This window comes from Protopterus annectens, chromosome 16.part0 (assembly GCF_019279795.1).
Source record: "Protopterus annectens isolate FY-2018-M chromosome 16.part0, PAN1.0, whole genome shotgun sequence".
Classification (NCBI taxonomy): domain Eukaryota; kingdom Metazoa; phylum Chordata; order Ceratodontiformes; family Protopteridae; genus Protopterus; species Protopterus annectens.
In genome coordinates, this window is record NC_056750.1 from 617079671 (window position 1) to 617096472 (window position 16802).

The following is a 16802-nucleotide window of genomic DNA, read 5'->3' on the forward strand; positions in this document are numbered from 1 at the left end:
TTTTTTGAGAACATCCACAAATCTAGGTGTGTGTTTTGTGTTTCTATGTGTGTGTTTTGGTGGTGTATGTTTTGAGGGACTATGTGATGAGTGTGGTGTGGTGCAAGTGTTTACCTTCTCCTCTTGACTGTCTAGTCCAGTCTTGGGTGAAGAGAGCTTTGCTTCCAGTTTGGTTATATAAGTGCATCTCTCACAGGTTGTAGTGTTGGGTGGTAGGAGGAGAGTGTTGCCTGTGTACATGAGGCAATTGCTGCATTGCCCCAAGATGCCCAGATTCATCAGGTAGACAGGAAAAAACACCGGGAGCTGACCCTTAGATATGCCTGGACATGTGCTTATTTATTAAGTACTAAAAATTGTTTTTCTCTAGACAAGTGAGAAAAGTTGAGTGCTGCAGTAATTTATAGCTTATTTAGTGCTTACAATGAGTTCTGAACAAGTGCTGAGCTCAAAGAAACAGATTTGAGTGCTGAAACTAGAAAACTGCCTAGTTTTAAGAAACAAAATTAAGCTAGAAGGCTTCCCCCCAACACAGAAATGCTTGGGGTCTCAGAAGCTTACAAACAGTCCTGGATACAGCAAATCTGTATCTGGACTAGACAACTTATAGGAAAGGCAGGAAACAAGCTTAGACATTTTTTTCCTTTTTTTTTTTTTTTGTAAAGTGGAAAGGGGAAAGGAGGAGCAGAAGCTAACTGGGTTGGTCTTCTCAAATGTTCTCCCTGGAATAGGTAGAATGAGGTAATGACACTAGACTGGGAGGAGTGTCCCAGATCAAATTTACAGTAGGGGTGGGCAACTGCAAAGCCACCAAGTATAAAAACAAGATACCAAGAGGGAGGGTGGGTGACAAACAAAAATCAGAACAAACAAACCCAACCAGATGCTTAATTGTAGAAAATTCTACTTAATACCTCACACACAGTGAGTAAAATAAAAGTGCTATAAATAACTCAGAAATAAGCAAAAAACATGATACTTAATGTTATATATCTCAGATTCGTTAGCTCAGAGCCCTTCCTCTGATTAGCTCAGTGTGAAATGGCAGAAACAGTCACTAGTAACAAAGTTGAAACCTGAAATAACTTTAAAAAAAAGCTTGAAAGAACCAATGAGGTGCTTATTCCAGGCAGGTATGACCCTAGCCCTGAGTAGCATCCTGCCATCACCCAGAATGATACCACAGTACAAGGACAAAATGATTGACTTCAACAATTGGCTAAGCTTCTGGTGTCATTCTAAGGGGATCCAGTATCTGTCTGTCTGGGATGACATGATCAACAAACCACGATGCTTTGCCAGAGATGGCCTGCACCTGTCGCCCTTGGGATTCTGAATACTGGCTAAGGCTCTTGCCACCCCTATAGTGCCTTTTTTAGGGAAGATTCAAATGACAAATTCACCACCATAACAGGCATGAGCAAGCAAAATCTGAGGGTAATGCTACTCAATGCTAGAAGTCTAAACCTCAAAATGCACTCACTCGAGGCACTCCTTAAAATGGAGAACATCGACATCTGTGCAGTGACAGAGACCTGGTTCAAGGCTCCAGAGAGCACCCCTGCATTACCAGGCTATCATTCATACCACACCTTTCGGCCACCTAACTTGGACTGAAGCACTGAAGGCAGAGGCGTGTCCATATTTATTAAGGATATCCACACCTCCAGGCTAGTTGCTCAGCATAATGCATCTGAGATTATCCAAGTGCAACTAACTCTGGGCAAGACTGCAATGCAAATTGTAGCTTGCTGCAGGTCCCCCACCATGCCCCAGGATTCCCACTCCTCATTTCTTGATACACTGGAAAATATTAGGGTGCAACCTAACACCCTAATAATGGGCAATTTCAACTACCCCACCATTAAGTGGGAAAACTACTCATGTACCAACTCTTGTGCTCAACTTTTTCTGGAATTCATAAATTCCAATGCCTTGGATCAACTTATCCACACCCCCACCAGGGGCAGCAATATCCTAGACCTGGTCATTACCAACATGGGCAACTGGTGTTCCACACCAGAGGTCAATTCCTCATGGGTCAGATCCGACCACAAGCAAATCACCCTAGACATTCACATCCCAGCCCCACCCCCCATTAGGGAAACCACCGTAAAAAATTTCTCCAAAGCCAACTTCACGCTTCTTAAGACAGAAGTGGCAAACTTCACGACACCCATGCTGATGGACAATAGAGATACGACTGCTGAATCCTATACAACTGCACTTTATAAGCACTTACATGAGTGCATGGATCATGCAATCCCTAACAGAACCAAGATGCTATCATCCAAAAAAAGGAAGCCAATCTGGTGGTCCCCTGCTATAAACAAACTCTACAACAGAAGAAAGAAACAGTTGCAAAAAAAAGTAAAATCCCGTGATTGGAGGAACTCTGTGGTCAGCCTCAGTAAGAAGCTGAGATCCCTCATAAAATCCTCCAAAGCTAGTTACGAAAACGAAATTGCCACTGATTCTAAAGACAACCACAAAGCATTCTATAGCTATGTCAAGAATCTCAATGGCAACACTCAGACCTGCTCTGAGTTACAGCACAATTGCACTAAATATACAGATCCAACTGATATTGCCAACATCCTGGCAGATAGGTTCAGTGCTAACGTTACCCCTCTCTCATCCCCTAAAGGGCCCATCTCTATACTGGAAGAATGCAAAGTACCGGTAATCACGGCTGCAAAGGTAAAAAAAAAACACTCTCCAAAGCCAAGAACACAGCATCCATGGGACCTGACACCATCCCAGGCTGCATTCTACATGAACTACAGAATGAACTGGCACCCCACCTAAGTACCTTGTTCAATCATAGCCTCACCTCAGGCTTTGTGCCCACTGAATGGCACACAGCAACAGTTATCCCACTCCGCAAAGGGGGAGCCACCATGGACCCCGGGAACTACTGCCCCATTAGCCTGATGAGCCTGGTCTGCAAGGCTATGGAGCATATCATCATGGAACTTATAAACAATGACATTGGTAATCTCCAAACTCTGGGCCCTACCCAGTTCGGGTTTGTAAAAGGCAGATCATGTCTCCTAAACCTGATAGACTTCTTTGAAGCAGTCACCAAAGCTGTAGATGAGGGTAAGATGGTACACACAGCCTATCTAGATCTCACCAAGGCTTTCAACACCATTCCCCACTCTGGAATTATAGACAAACTCACTAAACTAGGTATAAATCCCTATGTCATAATATGGGTTGCCAACTGGCTCACTGACCGAACCCACACTGTGAAAGTAGCAGACTCTAAATCCAACTTCAGACCAGTGACAAGTGGAGTACCACAGGGTTCAGTCCTAGGTCCTCTCCTGTTTGGTATCTACTTCTCTGAAGTACAGGCTAACACAGAAGGTCTTTGGCTATCAAAGTTCACAGATGACTGCAAACTAGGATCCATAATCAAATCTCCTAACAATGTGGACATCCTACAAAAGGGCCTCACTGAGACAGATGCCTGGTGTCAAAGCCATGGCTTCAAGCTCAATGACAAAAAGTATATTGTCATCCCTTTTGGTAAAAACTCTGTACCCATGAATTACCACATAGGCGGTAGTCTACTTAACACCAAAAGTGTGATAAGAGACCTTGGGACACAGGTGGACAGTAGTCTCTCCTTTGATAATCACATCGCCACAGTAGTCAGGAAATCCTTCTATGTGGCACACCTCATCACAAAAGGTTTTTCATCCAGGAAAAAAGAGGAGATTGTTCCCCTCTACTCATCACTCATTAGACCCATTATAGAGTACAACGTCCCTTTTGGTATGTACCTCACAGGACATCTACAACAACTGGAAAGGCCACAGAAATACCTCACAAAGAGGATTACCGGCCTCAAACAGATGCCCTGTGTAGACTGTCTCAAAGAACTCCAGCTTTACTCTGTCACATATTGCCTACTCAGAGGCAATCTCTGCCTAACATACAAAGTTATGTCAAACCCAGAGCTGCTGGACATGCTGCACGTAAATAAATCCCAATCCCTCCAAGCTACACGCTCTAGGGACCTAAACCTTATCACCACAATAAACAGAACATGCTGGAGGAATAGATTCCTATCTCAGAGACTTCCCATACTCTGGAACAAACTACCTATCTATATCAAACAAAGCTCCTCATTAGCACTCTTGAAGAAAAATCTTGATTGGATGGGAGATAGGAAATTCACCCCGAGGATCACTTCTGTAGCTCTGCTTGACAGGGGCACAGGAAAATAATTTTCTTGGGTGGCAAAAGCCAGGGTACCATTTGGCTAGGCTTATATAGGCCCTTGGGTGAATAGCCTAGTACCTACCTATGAAGCTATGAACCTATGACTCCCTCAGATCAAAGAAAAGTGAAAAGACTTTCATCAGATTCAACTGTTTCCTTGGATCTGAAGTCTCAGAAAATTAAGGATTTGTCAGATCCAAAGATGTTGGATCCTACAAGACTGATGGATGTGGCTCCTAAGACAAGGTAGTCCCCAAATCTGAACCCTGTCCCATCGAGAGTACCTTCTCTCTTCCTTTATAGACCAGATACTCTTTCCAAATAGTCATCTCACTCTTATAGAAGCCAAACTGTAGATGATGTGAGAGGGTAGTGAGATAGATCCTCTCGGCACAGAGTCAACCAGTTTTTGCCTTGGCTCCTACCCCTTCAGGGCAGAAAGCCCATCATACATCCCAACTGTCCTGAATTACTTGTTTTTTACCGAGTTTTGGGTTCCAAATAATGGGGTGCCACGATTCCCGAGTGGCATCCCTTCATTTCCGATTTTTTATTCTTTATTTCCCTTTGTTTTTATTTTTCACGCTTTGAGCTGACATCATCTCGCACGCGATGATATCAGCTTGTCAGGGCTATCAGCCTGTCGGAATCAAGCTTGCAGTATAGTTCCGGGTGGTTTGTGAGCGGAAACAGCATGTGGTTTGCAAGCGGGAAGGATTTATATAGTCAAACGGCATAGATTTATTTAGAAGACTGGAGATGAACTGCATGTGGTTTGTGAGTAGGAAGGATTTATTTTGCTTTGCGAGGGATTTATGGCTCCAAAGAATGGAAAGGGATTATCTTTTATTTAGAAGGCTGGACAAACTGCAAGGAATGGTAAGGAGTTATCACTTGCTCGCAGTCACAGTTATCACTCACTGTGCAATTCTATTCTAGGAAGGGTATTCTGGCCTTATGACTGCTGAAACCAAGGGGGTGTGTGTGTTTTTTATTTAGAAGGCTGGACAAACTGCAAGGAATGGTAAAGAGTTATTACTCGCTCGCAATTATCACTCGTCGCTCTGCAATTCTATTCTATGGAAGGGTATTCAGGCTTTATGACTGCTGAAACCAAGGGTTTTATTTAGAAGGCTGGAAAAACTGCAAGGAATGGTAAGGAGTTATCACTCACTCACAATTATCACTTACTCTGCAATTCTATTCTATGGAAGGGTATTCTGGATTTATGACTGCTGAAACCAAGGGTGTGTGTGTGTGTTTTATTTAGAAGGCTGGACAAACTGCAAGGAATGGTAAAGAGTTATTACTCGCTCTGCAATTCTATTGAAAGGTTGTGAGTGTGTGTGTGTGTGTGTGTGTGTAAATGCCCCCATTTAATACACGTGGTGGCTAGAGGTACTCAGGCTCAAACCCTGTACCTTGGGTACAGTGTAAAAAGAGCCTAAAGTCCCTAGCCACCACCACTTGTGCACTTTGTCCAGGTATTTTGTGCTAAGAGTTGAGAGCTATGGTGAGAAGTGAGAGCTGAATTTGTACTCCCCCATTACTGGCTTTGTTTGCCCAGGTTTTTTTCTGCTAAGAGGTTGAGAGCTATGGTGAGGTGTGAGAAGTGAGAATTGAATTTGTATTTCCCCTTTATTGGCTTTGTCCAGGTTTTTTGTGCTAAGAGGATGAGAGCTATGGTAAGAAGTGAGAAATGAATTCACTAAATGGCTAAGTTTCAGTCTTCCTGTTTTTCAGGAAGCTGCTGATTTGGTATAGTGGTATGTAGTTCTGACTGCAGTGCATATGATCTTGGGTTCAAAACTTGCCAGTGAAATGCATGGTGATAACACAGCATTTTATTCTAGCAACTTTACAAAATTATACAAACAATGTTTAAAATGTGTCCCTGTTTTTTTTACTTTTTGTCCCCCCCAAAAAATGAAATTGACTAAGTGTGAGACTATGTGCAAGATGCCTATGGCTTACACTACTGTCATTTTATTCATAGTGTGGGTGCGGAAGTAGACTTTTGTGATTGAAATGTTCTGAATTGGGAAGTTTTATCATTATTGGTTCATGCATTTTTGTTTCATTGCCTACAGTACAGCCTACTGAAAAATGTTCAAACAATTAATTTAAAATGCGCTCTAACAAGTGTGTTGTATTATACAAGGAATATAATTTAATAAAGTCAGGAAGGTGTATTAAAGAAAAGAACACATATATGTTTCTTGTTTGTGTGCAAGGGGCCAATGATTTGATAACAGCCCAAAGTTAATCTTTATCCACCACTGGCCAGATGCATTTTCTTTGGATGTGGTGTGGGTTTCAATGCTATTTCAGTGAATGAGAGTTTCAAGAGCAGAGAAGTTTTAATGCCAAACCTATTTTCATTGTGAGACAGTATTGCTTTATTTACCAGATGTCTGTCTATTAGTGTTTCTGCATTGTTGTGCTGTAAAATGTAAAATTAAAATCCAAATCATTATAGAAGTAAAGCAGTATGCACACAAGTGTTTATGATAAATGGGGTGAAATAGCCAGGTAATGGGACATTGGGATGGCTGCAGGGGGACTCTGGTGCCATATTTTGGTTGTCTTTTCTTCAGTTTGTGTTTGAAAGTTGATATCCCACAATTCAATTGGAGTGGGTGGGGTTACATAATTATGTATGCAAATTAGATATTAATCAGCGTACAAATTTGTACCTATTTTTTATGGGCCTCTGTGATTTTGGTGCCCTTGGATCTGAGTTGTCCAGGCCTGTCTTCTTTGGATCCGAGGATCATTGTATTCTCAGATGTGAAGTTTGTTCTGAACTCATTTGTGCAAGCATATCCAGAGAGCTCTTGGAGCTGATTCTACCCTGTCAGATCCGAGGGATTTCAGTCAACTCCAAGAGCTTCAGAACCATCTCTACACCTCAGAGTTTTGGCAAGGTTAGTTCAGCTTTGACTACTGCCTCTGGAAGACTTTCCTTGGAGCAGGGAAGGACCAAAGATAAGAAAACCCTCCTCTCAGATCCGGGTTTCTATCCTTCACTGGGAAGGTAAGCTTTAGGACTTTGGAGAGAGCCCTGTCAGTGACCGTGACCCAGACAGGTCCTATCTCCTCAGGTCCTGCATCTACATCACCTCCATCTCTGTGCCAAGAGTCTCAACTAACCCTCCCATAAGTGCAGCCTGTACCAAAACCCCAGGACACCCAGTTTCATATTTCTACTGTTTCAGATGCCTTCCTAGATTATCCCACTGAGAAGGTCCCTTGGAAGAAGACATGCAAGAGGAAGCATCTGGATTCTCCTGAATCTGTCACCAAAGACACAGATTTTGAGGAGGGCGAATGGTCCCCATGGTCACCTCCAACAGATGTCTCATTTGGAGACATCCTTGAAGTCCTGAAATAGAGAGGTGGCTGGAAGCCTAACAACTCTTTGTCAGAGGAATCTGTGCTTCTTGAGGCATTTGGTACTGGCCCATCTAGTTCCTGGATGATTACACCTGCCAACGAGCTCCTCCAATTGGTCTCAGGGTGGGCATGGAAGGAACCTGACACCACTGACCCCATTCCTAGAAAACATGATAAGATTATGAGCCCTCTGGAAGGCAAGTAGTTCTAGTCGAAGGCCCCCTGTTGATGCCATGGTTGTAGCAGTGGCCACCAGAAATGAACTAGCTGATGAAAGAGCCTCTGTTCATCTCCCCCCAACAAGGAGTCACAGTCGATAGACAGGATTGGGAAGCATGTCTACACTTCAGGGGCCTTTGCCTTGAGGTCTCTGAACTATCTGACACATTTCACCAGACTACAGAGGGATCTGATTAAGGAACTGTCAGATATCCTCACAGGAACCATGTCTGCACCTTGCAGCTGGTGACCCTACAATTGATATTGAACTCGTCCATGAGGTTTATTTCCAATGTGGCTGGAGGAACCTCAAGGGCAGTGGGTTCAGGCACAGCCATTAGGAGACATGCCTGGGTGCACTAGTGTGACTTCACAGAGCCTTTTAAGTCTATGTTTGGCCATTTTTTTCCACCCCCCCGCCCAAGATCCTTTTGGAGGAATTATCAAGGTGCTGGAAAGATGTGGTTCAGGAAACCACAAGGATCTTTCCAGGCCACATGTGAAGGATCTTCCCCTAGAGTCAGAGGGGGAAATGCAAATGGTAGATGCCACCCTTACAGCAGAGGAGGCCCACAACATCAGGGGTCCAGAGAACCTTTCTTTAGCAGACTCTTCCAGTGCTCCTGAACAGAGGCCCAATTGTCCACCTCTGTTGACAACTGGGGGTTGTTTGTCCCTGCACCAGAGAACCTGGATAGAAATAAGAAAATATACTTGGGTGCAGAGGATCATATCCAGAGGATATATAATTCCATTTTCCCTTCTTCCTCCAAATTCCAGGAAAATCCCAGATGTTCCACCCAGTCATACGGATCAAGCCGCTATTCAAATACAAAAGCTGCTGAACAAAATAATCATCCAAGACCAGAAAAAATCTGGAACTTACTCAAGATTCTTTTTAGTGCCAAAGAAAACAGGGGACTGGAGACCAGTTCTGGACTGCAGCAGTCTAAACAAATTTGTTTGAAAGACAACGTTTGGGGTGGTCATGGTTCAGTCCATTCTTCTGTTTCTGGAAAAGGATGACTGGACATGCTGAATAGATCTCCAAGATGCTTACTATCATATAAAAATAAACAGATGATACAGGAAATTCTTACATGTCTGGCTAGGAGCCAGTCATTATCAGTTCAGAGCACTGCCCTTTGGTCTCACTACAGCCCCCAGAGTGTTCACCAAATGTATGGCAGAGGTAGCAGCTATCTTGAAGCTGCAAGGATTCCATGTATTGCCATACTTAGATGACTGCTCATTACTGCTCCTACCAGGCATCAACACATCATGACAAGAGAAGAAATTATCCACTCTTGTACAAGGTTAGGAATAACCATAAATTTTGAGAAGTCAAATCTAGAGCCAACTGCAATTCTAGAATTCATATGAGCAGTACTTGACACAAGGTCAACAAGAGCCTTCCTTCTCCTTTCTAGAGTTCAGACTTTAAGGTCACAAGTCAACAAGATAGTGTGCAGTACCACAATCTTGGCTCGCTTAGTTCTGTAAGCTCCAGGATCAATGTCAGCAGTGATAACCCTTGCTCCACTAGCCAGGTTTTACATGAGGATTCTTCAATGGACTTTGGCATCTCAGTGATCTATATTTCATCTATCCTTGTCCTCTCCAATACGACTTACCAACTCATGCAAGAAAAGTCAATCTGGTGGATTCAGTCAGAACAAATGCTACAGGGCCATCCATTTGTCTCTTCACAGCGAAAGACCATAGTGACCATGGACACTTCCCAGCTAGAGTGGGGAGGATTACCTGGGGAAAGACCGTCCAAGGCATGTGGTCGCCCGAACAGGCCAATTTGCATATCAATGTACTGGAGTTTATAGCAATGCTTTTAACATTGCAAGCCTTTCAGGATGCACTCCCACCAGAAAGGATTGCAATACAAACAACTAATATGTCAGTGGTTTGGTACATTAACAAATAAGGAGTAATCAGATCATACCCAGTATGTCGAGAAGCACCAAGGGTGTGGAAATGGGCAATATCTGCCAACCACTTTCTCTTAGCAATGCACATTCCAGAGAAGTCCAGTGTGCAGTACCACAATCTTGGCTTGCTTAGTTCTGTAACCAGGATCAATGTCAGCAGTGATAACCCTTGCTCTAACCCTTACCTGGGGAAAGACCGTCCAAGGCATGTGGTCGCCCGAAGAGGCCAATTTGCATATCAATGTACTGGAGTTTATAGCAATGCTTTTAACATTGCAAGCCTTTCAGGATGCACTCCCATCAGAAAGGATTGCAATACAAACAACTAATATGTCAGTGGTTTGGTACATTAACAAATAAGGAGTAATCAGATCATACCCAGTATGTTGAGAAGCACCAAGGGTGTGGAAATGGGCAATATCTGCCAACCACTTTCTCTTAGCAATGCACATTCCAGAGAAGTCCAGTGTGCTAGCAGACAAGCTGAGCAGGTGCATTCTGTTACCTCACAAATGGTCCCCTCAACCAGAATGTTGCGGAACTAATTTTCCACAAGTGGGGCCAGCCTTGTTGCGATCTCTTTGCATCTCCTCTAACCAACAAGTGCAGCAGCTATTTTACCCTAATCCCCCCATGGGGGGAGTCACTGAGGGATGCTGTTCTCCATGATTTCCCCCCCCCCAGATTACTTTATGCATATCCCCCAATTCCAAAGTTCCTTCAGAGAGCTGCCAGCTTGGAGACCAAGGTTATTCTCATTGCCCTTTTTGACTGTGACAGATTTGGTTTCCCCTCCTGTGGCCTCATTTAATTCACCAACCCTGGATTTTGGACCCAGCTCCAGATCTTGTCTCATCTGATGGGCATGGCACATCCAGACCTCTTGAACTTAAGCTTTCAGCTTGGTTTCTCCAGTTCCAATAATAGCCAGACAATTGATGTTTTCTTCCCATGTTCATCACATCTTGTTGCCTTCCGTTAAGCCATCCACTAGGAAACTTTATGCTAGTAAGTGGAAAACATTTGTACACTGTACTCTTCAAAAGCATGTAGACCCTTTCTCAGCTCCTATTAATCATGTGCTGGAGTTCTTGATGCTACTATTCAACCAAGGAGCTAGTTCTGCAACAGTGAAAGTCCAGTTGGCAGCAATTTCTAATTTTGATGGCTGTTCACTGTGTAAAGCCTTCTTAAGCAGCACAATTCTTCTCAAACCTCATTTTAAAGATCCCAGGCCACCATGGAATCTGAATCTGGTACTGCAGTCCTTGATTCTTCCACCCTTCCAGTCTGCCTATGATTGTGACCTTAACTTTCTGTCTTGGAACACTTAGTTGCCATCACTTCTGCCAAATGCATTTCAGAAATTCAGGCATTGTCAGTGAAACCTCTTTATCACATTTTTCATAAGGATAGAGTCTCCTTATGAATCAATGCATCCTTTTTGCCCAAAGTGGTACCACACACCAACATTAACCAATGCATAAATCTACCAGCCATCTTCCTGAATTATTCCAACAAAGGAGAATACTTCTTACATTTTCTAGATGTGCATAGGCAATTACAGTTCTATCTACATAGAACAAAAGATATCAGAATGACTGATCAATTGTTTATATTCTTTGCTGCTCTGACATTGGGCTCACCGGTATGTAAAGTCACCTTTACTAAATGGCTTACTGACTGTATTTCCTTTATTTCGAACAAATCGGGTATGACTTTGCCAAACAAGATATGCTCTCATTCAGCCAGAGCTGTAACTACTTCCTCAGTTTTTCACTCAAAAACTTCCATGGATGACATTTGTTCAGCCGCCACTTGGGCTTCTCCTCACATCTTTATTTCTCATTATAAATTAGATCTGATGTCCAGAGGTATGGCATCTTTCAGCTCAATGGTGCTCAGAAATATCCTTCCTTGAGTCCACCCAGGGTTCTAGGTAGCTGGGGACTCTTTTACATCAGTAGAGGACAGAATGAAATTTGACAACATCAGATAAATAAGTTATGTACTTACCATAACGTTCCACCTGTGCTGTCCATTTTCATTCTTCCTCAACTCACCACCCACCAGCCCCAACCCTTTTTGGTTTATCTGAGAAAAGTGAGCATATCTAACAAATTTGTTATATGTTACGAACATTGCCAGCTCCAGATGTGGCATTGTCTTGCTGTCTCTCTTTCTTTATCTGATATATAAAGTTATAAAAGTATGTCTTTCTTTTATAGCTTGCAAACAAGATCTGAGGTAATAGGGGATGGTGCATTATGGGTAAGGGAGAAACTCGAGAGTTTCAAGTTGCAAAGAGTTTTTACAGTGGCCAAGTTGAATCAGATGTCTTGGATCCAAATCCATCAGTTGAGGAAGAATGAAAATGGACAACACAGATGGAACATTATGGTAAGTACATAACTTATTTTTTAGCAGCAGTAGGCAGTACTACTTTATTATCTTTATGTTAAATTCCAAAAGATCACTAGTTAGAAATGCCACTTGTATGTTGCAGCAAATAGCAGCATTCCCAAAATATGTTAAATTCAACACTTCATTTCCAGCCACTAGATGCCGTAAGAATTTCCACCAGAAATTAATGACTTTCAGGCAGCAGTGTAACAACTAAGCATAGTTTCTGTTTTGTACTAACTGAATTTTAGTATACATTTGACCTAGTGTAACATATTATGTAATACTGTTTAATTATCTTATTGCAGCTCAGCACTGAATGAGTTAAGTGACTACAAAATAACTTCAAGGTTCAGACGAGGAATTTCCTTACTTCAAAGAGCTAGGAACTTTTCAAAATAAATTGAGGTGTGTTATATGTTTGCTTTAGGACAAATGCATTCAATTTATTTCTTGGAATAGTGATTTTGTTAATTTCATCTATCATAGCACCATACAGGATATGTTTGAACTTTCTACTTCTATAAGCTAAAACTATATTGCAGAGATGGTAAATCCGCAAAGGCACATGAATTCATTGTGCATATTGGAGCTTTGTTGACTGATATAGACAGATATAGCTATATAGATAGAAAGATACACACACACACACGTCTGTGTGTGTGTGTGTGTGTGTGTGTGTGTGTGTGTGTGTGTGTGTGTGTGTGTGTGTGTGTGTGTGTGTGTGTGTGTGTGTGTGTGTGTGTGTGTGTGTGTGTGCGTGTGTGCATACGGGTGTATGTTTATATGGTTCACCATAGTTAGGGTGGGTGGGGGGTGAAGCCCCCTAATATATATATACTAACTCCAGGGTCACACTACATTGGGGAAGAGGACATATCCCTGTTATTTGCCTTACAGTGCACTGCATGCACTAGTTGTCAGTCAAATGAGTTTCAGTCAAATGAGTTTCAGTTAAATGAAGGTAACCCATTGATATATATTCTACACAAAATACATATTTCATTTCTGATAAGACTGCAGAGGCCTGAACCAAATGCACTCACTGTTTGACTAACTGTTGGACTTTAAAACTGAATAAAACAAACAGAAAAATACTATTTTGGGTCTGCACTTAAGTTGTTTAACTGATCTACCCCTTTAGAGCTGTTTAGAGCTATTTTCTGTATTACCTGATACTGTTCATGCATTTTATCTTCTGCTCTAAGTAAATCATTTGGCTTGGTGTAGTTACAGTCTTGGATTAAGTAGTGATTGATCTAAGTGAGAGTTAGAATAATTCCTGCAGGTCCTGGGTAGCTTAGAGGACTTGGGTTTAGATTTTACTTGTTTTTCATTGCCTCTTTTTGTTTCTTAATACTTACTGAGAAGACCTGCATTGACCGTTGTAATTCCATAATGGGTAGTGCACATATGTAAAGTCTGTCTCCTTCATACTGCTGAAAGTGTACATTCTTCCAAAAATCTGTGAGTCAAACCACTTCTAACCTGTCTAAACAGCTGCTGCTGAGTTAAATTGACTTGTGCTATCTCCTTCCTAGCTGCACAGACTAATACAGTCCATGTAGCCACCCCTCTGTTCTGCTCAGCACTGATTTGAACACATTATCCATACATCCCTGTAATATTTCCCCAGCACCTCTTTAATACCTCATAAACTGGATCTATGTTAGATTAATGAAGTTCCGAAACTTCAAAATTCATATGGCTGGGACCATATAACTGAAGATGTGAGAGTGTTCAATCTCGCCATTTGTTCTTACACATGGGTTTGAGTCGGCTGCATAGCAAAGCTCTGCATCTTAGAGAAGCTCGAGACCAGGCTATATCCCACAATCCTCCCTGCCATTACTCAGATCTAGTTTGCCGCTGCAACAGGTCACATCGTTCTGAGAGCTCGGACCAGAGAAAACTGTTAGACAGATAAGATAGCTTCTTTTTTTGTCAAAAGTTCTTATATTCCTATAGTTTTTTGATATTTTATTTCTATCCTATAGTGTGTGTGTCTGGTATATTGTAGTTAGTTTTATTTTTATAGGTTCCCTTTTGGGGCCTACCCTTCTTTAACCTATAGCTTAATTCTTCCTGATATTAGCTAGTGCTAAATTCTCTCTTCTTATTAACATGTCTGAAAAAGCCAAGTCTGGTTTTAAAAGGTGTCAGTGTGGACAGAAAATGTCCATCACTGACAACCACACTTCCTGCGTCTACTGTCTTGGCCCTCTCCACTTGCAGGAGGATTGCTCTATTTGCCATTCCTTCAGTGGGAGGGTCATGAGAGATAGAATCAGGAAACTTATTGACAGGGGACTTCTTAAGCCTGCCTTCCAGGAGGCCTTGGACAAGTCTGAACAGGCTTCTAAGTCCTCGAAAGGGTCGAAGATGTCGGAGCCCATGTCATCGGCTCCGAGTACATCTTCTAAAGTTCATTCGCCGGTTCCACAGACTTCGGGGCCGAGCGTCGAACATTTGTCTCTCACTGAGCCCCAGGTCTTGGAACCGGTGTCGGAACTACCGCCACCGTCTATTCTTCGGTCGGTGCCATCTTCGGCCCCTTCGACCCGATCTTCCAGACCATTATCCGATACTGATGTGGATTGTGTCATGCAGAAACTTATGGAGAACACGGCCCTTTCCAAATTGATTGCAGTTTCCTCCCAGTTGGTGTCGAAACTAGAAGGCCTTCCCTTATCTCCAACAGGTCCTCCTTCGAGACCCATCCAGTCTTCGGAGCCGGAAGAGGATGAGCCGATGATAGTGGAGCCCTCGGTGCCGAAACCGTCCATTGCACGATCGACACCATTTACCTCGAGTCCACTGGAACCTATAGGTGAGTCGCGGAGTCGACGATCTCTCCTTGGTTCGGGGACCGAGAGTCGTACCGACCTTTCGGTGTCGACTCTCCCTCTCGGGGCCTCGGCGCAGAACGGCTCGGCTCCGTCCTCGGGGTCGAGACCCATGCGCCCTGTGTCTCGGATTCTTCCATGTTCTTCAGAACCGGGGGAGTCCTCGACCCGAGGTTCAGGGTTTTTTGACCTTATGAGGAAGGTTTTGTCTACACAGACAACCTCTTCATCGGACGTGTCTTCTCCCTCCCTTAAGGAGCCGCTCTCTGTTTCTGTTCCCATGACACATCCAAAGCATGGAGCACCATTGTCTCAGCCATCCCTAGAGGATGCCCCCTGTTCCTCGGAGGCCTCACCGGAATCTCCCTCCGATGAGGTTCCGAGGAAATGACTGTGCAAGAGGAGGCACTTAGATTCCCCACAGGAATCTCTAACTTCTGACACTGACTTGGATGAGTCAGAGGGGTCCTCAAAATCCCCCTCCAAGGATGTCTCATTTGCGGACATCTTGGAGATATTAAAACAGAGGGGTGATTGGCAGTCCCTAGCCCCCACTGAGGACGAGTCGGTGTTGCTGAAGGCATTTGGTGCTCAACCTTCTACCTCCTGGGTTACTCCGCCCTTCGATGAGTTAATGGATTTGATTGCTCGAAGGGCATGGGAGACACCAGACACAGTGGAACTGGTCCCTCGAAAACCAAGTAAATTTATTACCGCTCCCCAGGACAAGACTTATCTCACCAAAGGAGTCCCGGTTGATGCTATGGTGGTGGCCGCAGCCACTAAAAAGGAGATGTCGGAGTCTTCCTCTTCTGTTCATCCTCCTAATAAGGATTCTAGGACTATGGACAGATACGGGAAGTGCGTTTTTAGTTCAGCGACTTTTTCCATGCATTCGCTAAACTATTTGACACATTTTACACGACTACAGAGGGATCTCATCAAGGAGCTGAGAGATACCCTCCAGGGTAACACAGATGCTGCTGTTTCAGATAAGGTAACAGCACAACTTAACACCCTTACCTCCGTAGTGAACTTGTCCATGAGGCTCATCTCGTATTTGGCTGAAGGGTCGAGTAGGGCCGCAGCTTCAGCGATTGCTCTACGAAGACAATCCTGGATGCGGCTGTGCTCTTTTGCGGAAGCCTTCAAGTCTTCTTTCGCCAACGCCCCCTTTGATGGTGCCACTCTTTTTAGGCCCAAAGTGAAAGAGACATTAACTCGGTGTGAGCAGGAAGGAAAGACTCTGTCTGCTGTCGGAGTCCGTTTTTCTGTTCCATCCAGACCGTACCCCAAAGGGCAACGAGGCGGAAAAATGTGGTTCCATAGAACTCAGGGATCTTTTTAGGCCACACAGAGTGAACCCCCCCCAGAGGCAGAGGGGGGGGCAGACATGGAAGACGCCACCCTGGTGGCAGAGGGGGTCCGCAGAACCAAGGCGACAGGGATACTATCCCTGGTAAGCCTTTCCAGCACTCCTGAATGGGGGCCCGACTGTCCTGCTCTGGAGGCAGTCAGGGGTCGCTTGGCTTTATACCCACAGGCCTGGCTAACTCTCACCTCAGACTCCTGGGTAAAAAGCATTGTAACCAGAGGATACAAAATACCCCTTATGTCAACTCCACCCCAACAAAGAAGGTCTCCAGATGTGCCACCCCGTCTATGAGGCCCAGCAGCAATAGAAATTTCAAAGCTGCTCAAAAAAAGAGTCATTCAGCTAGTCCCGACGGACCAAAAAGGATCCGGAACTTACTCAAGGTTC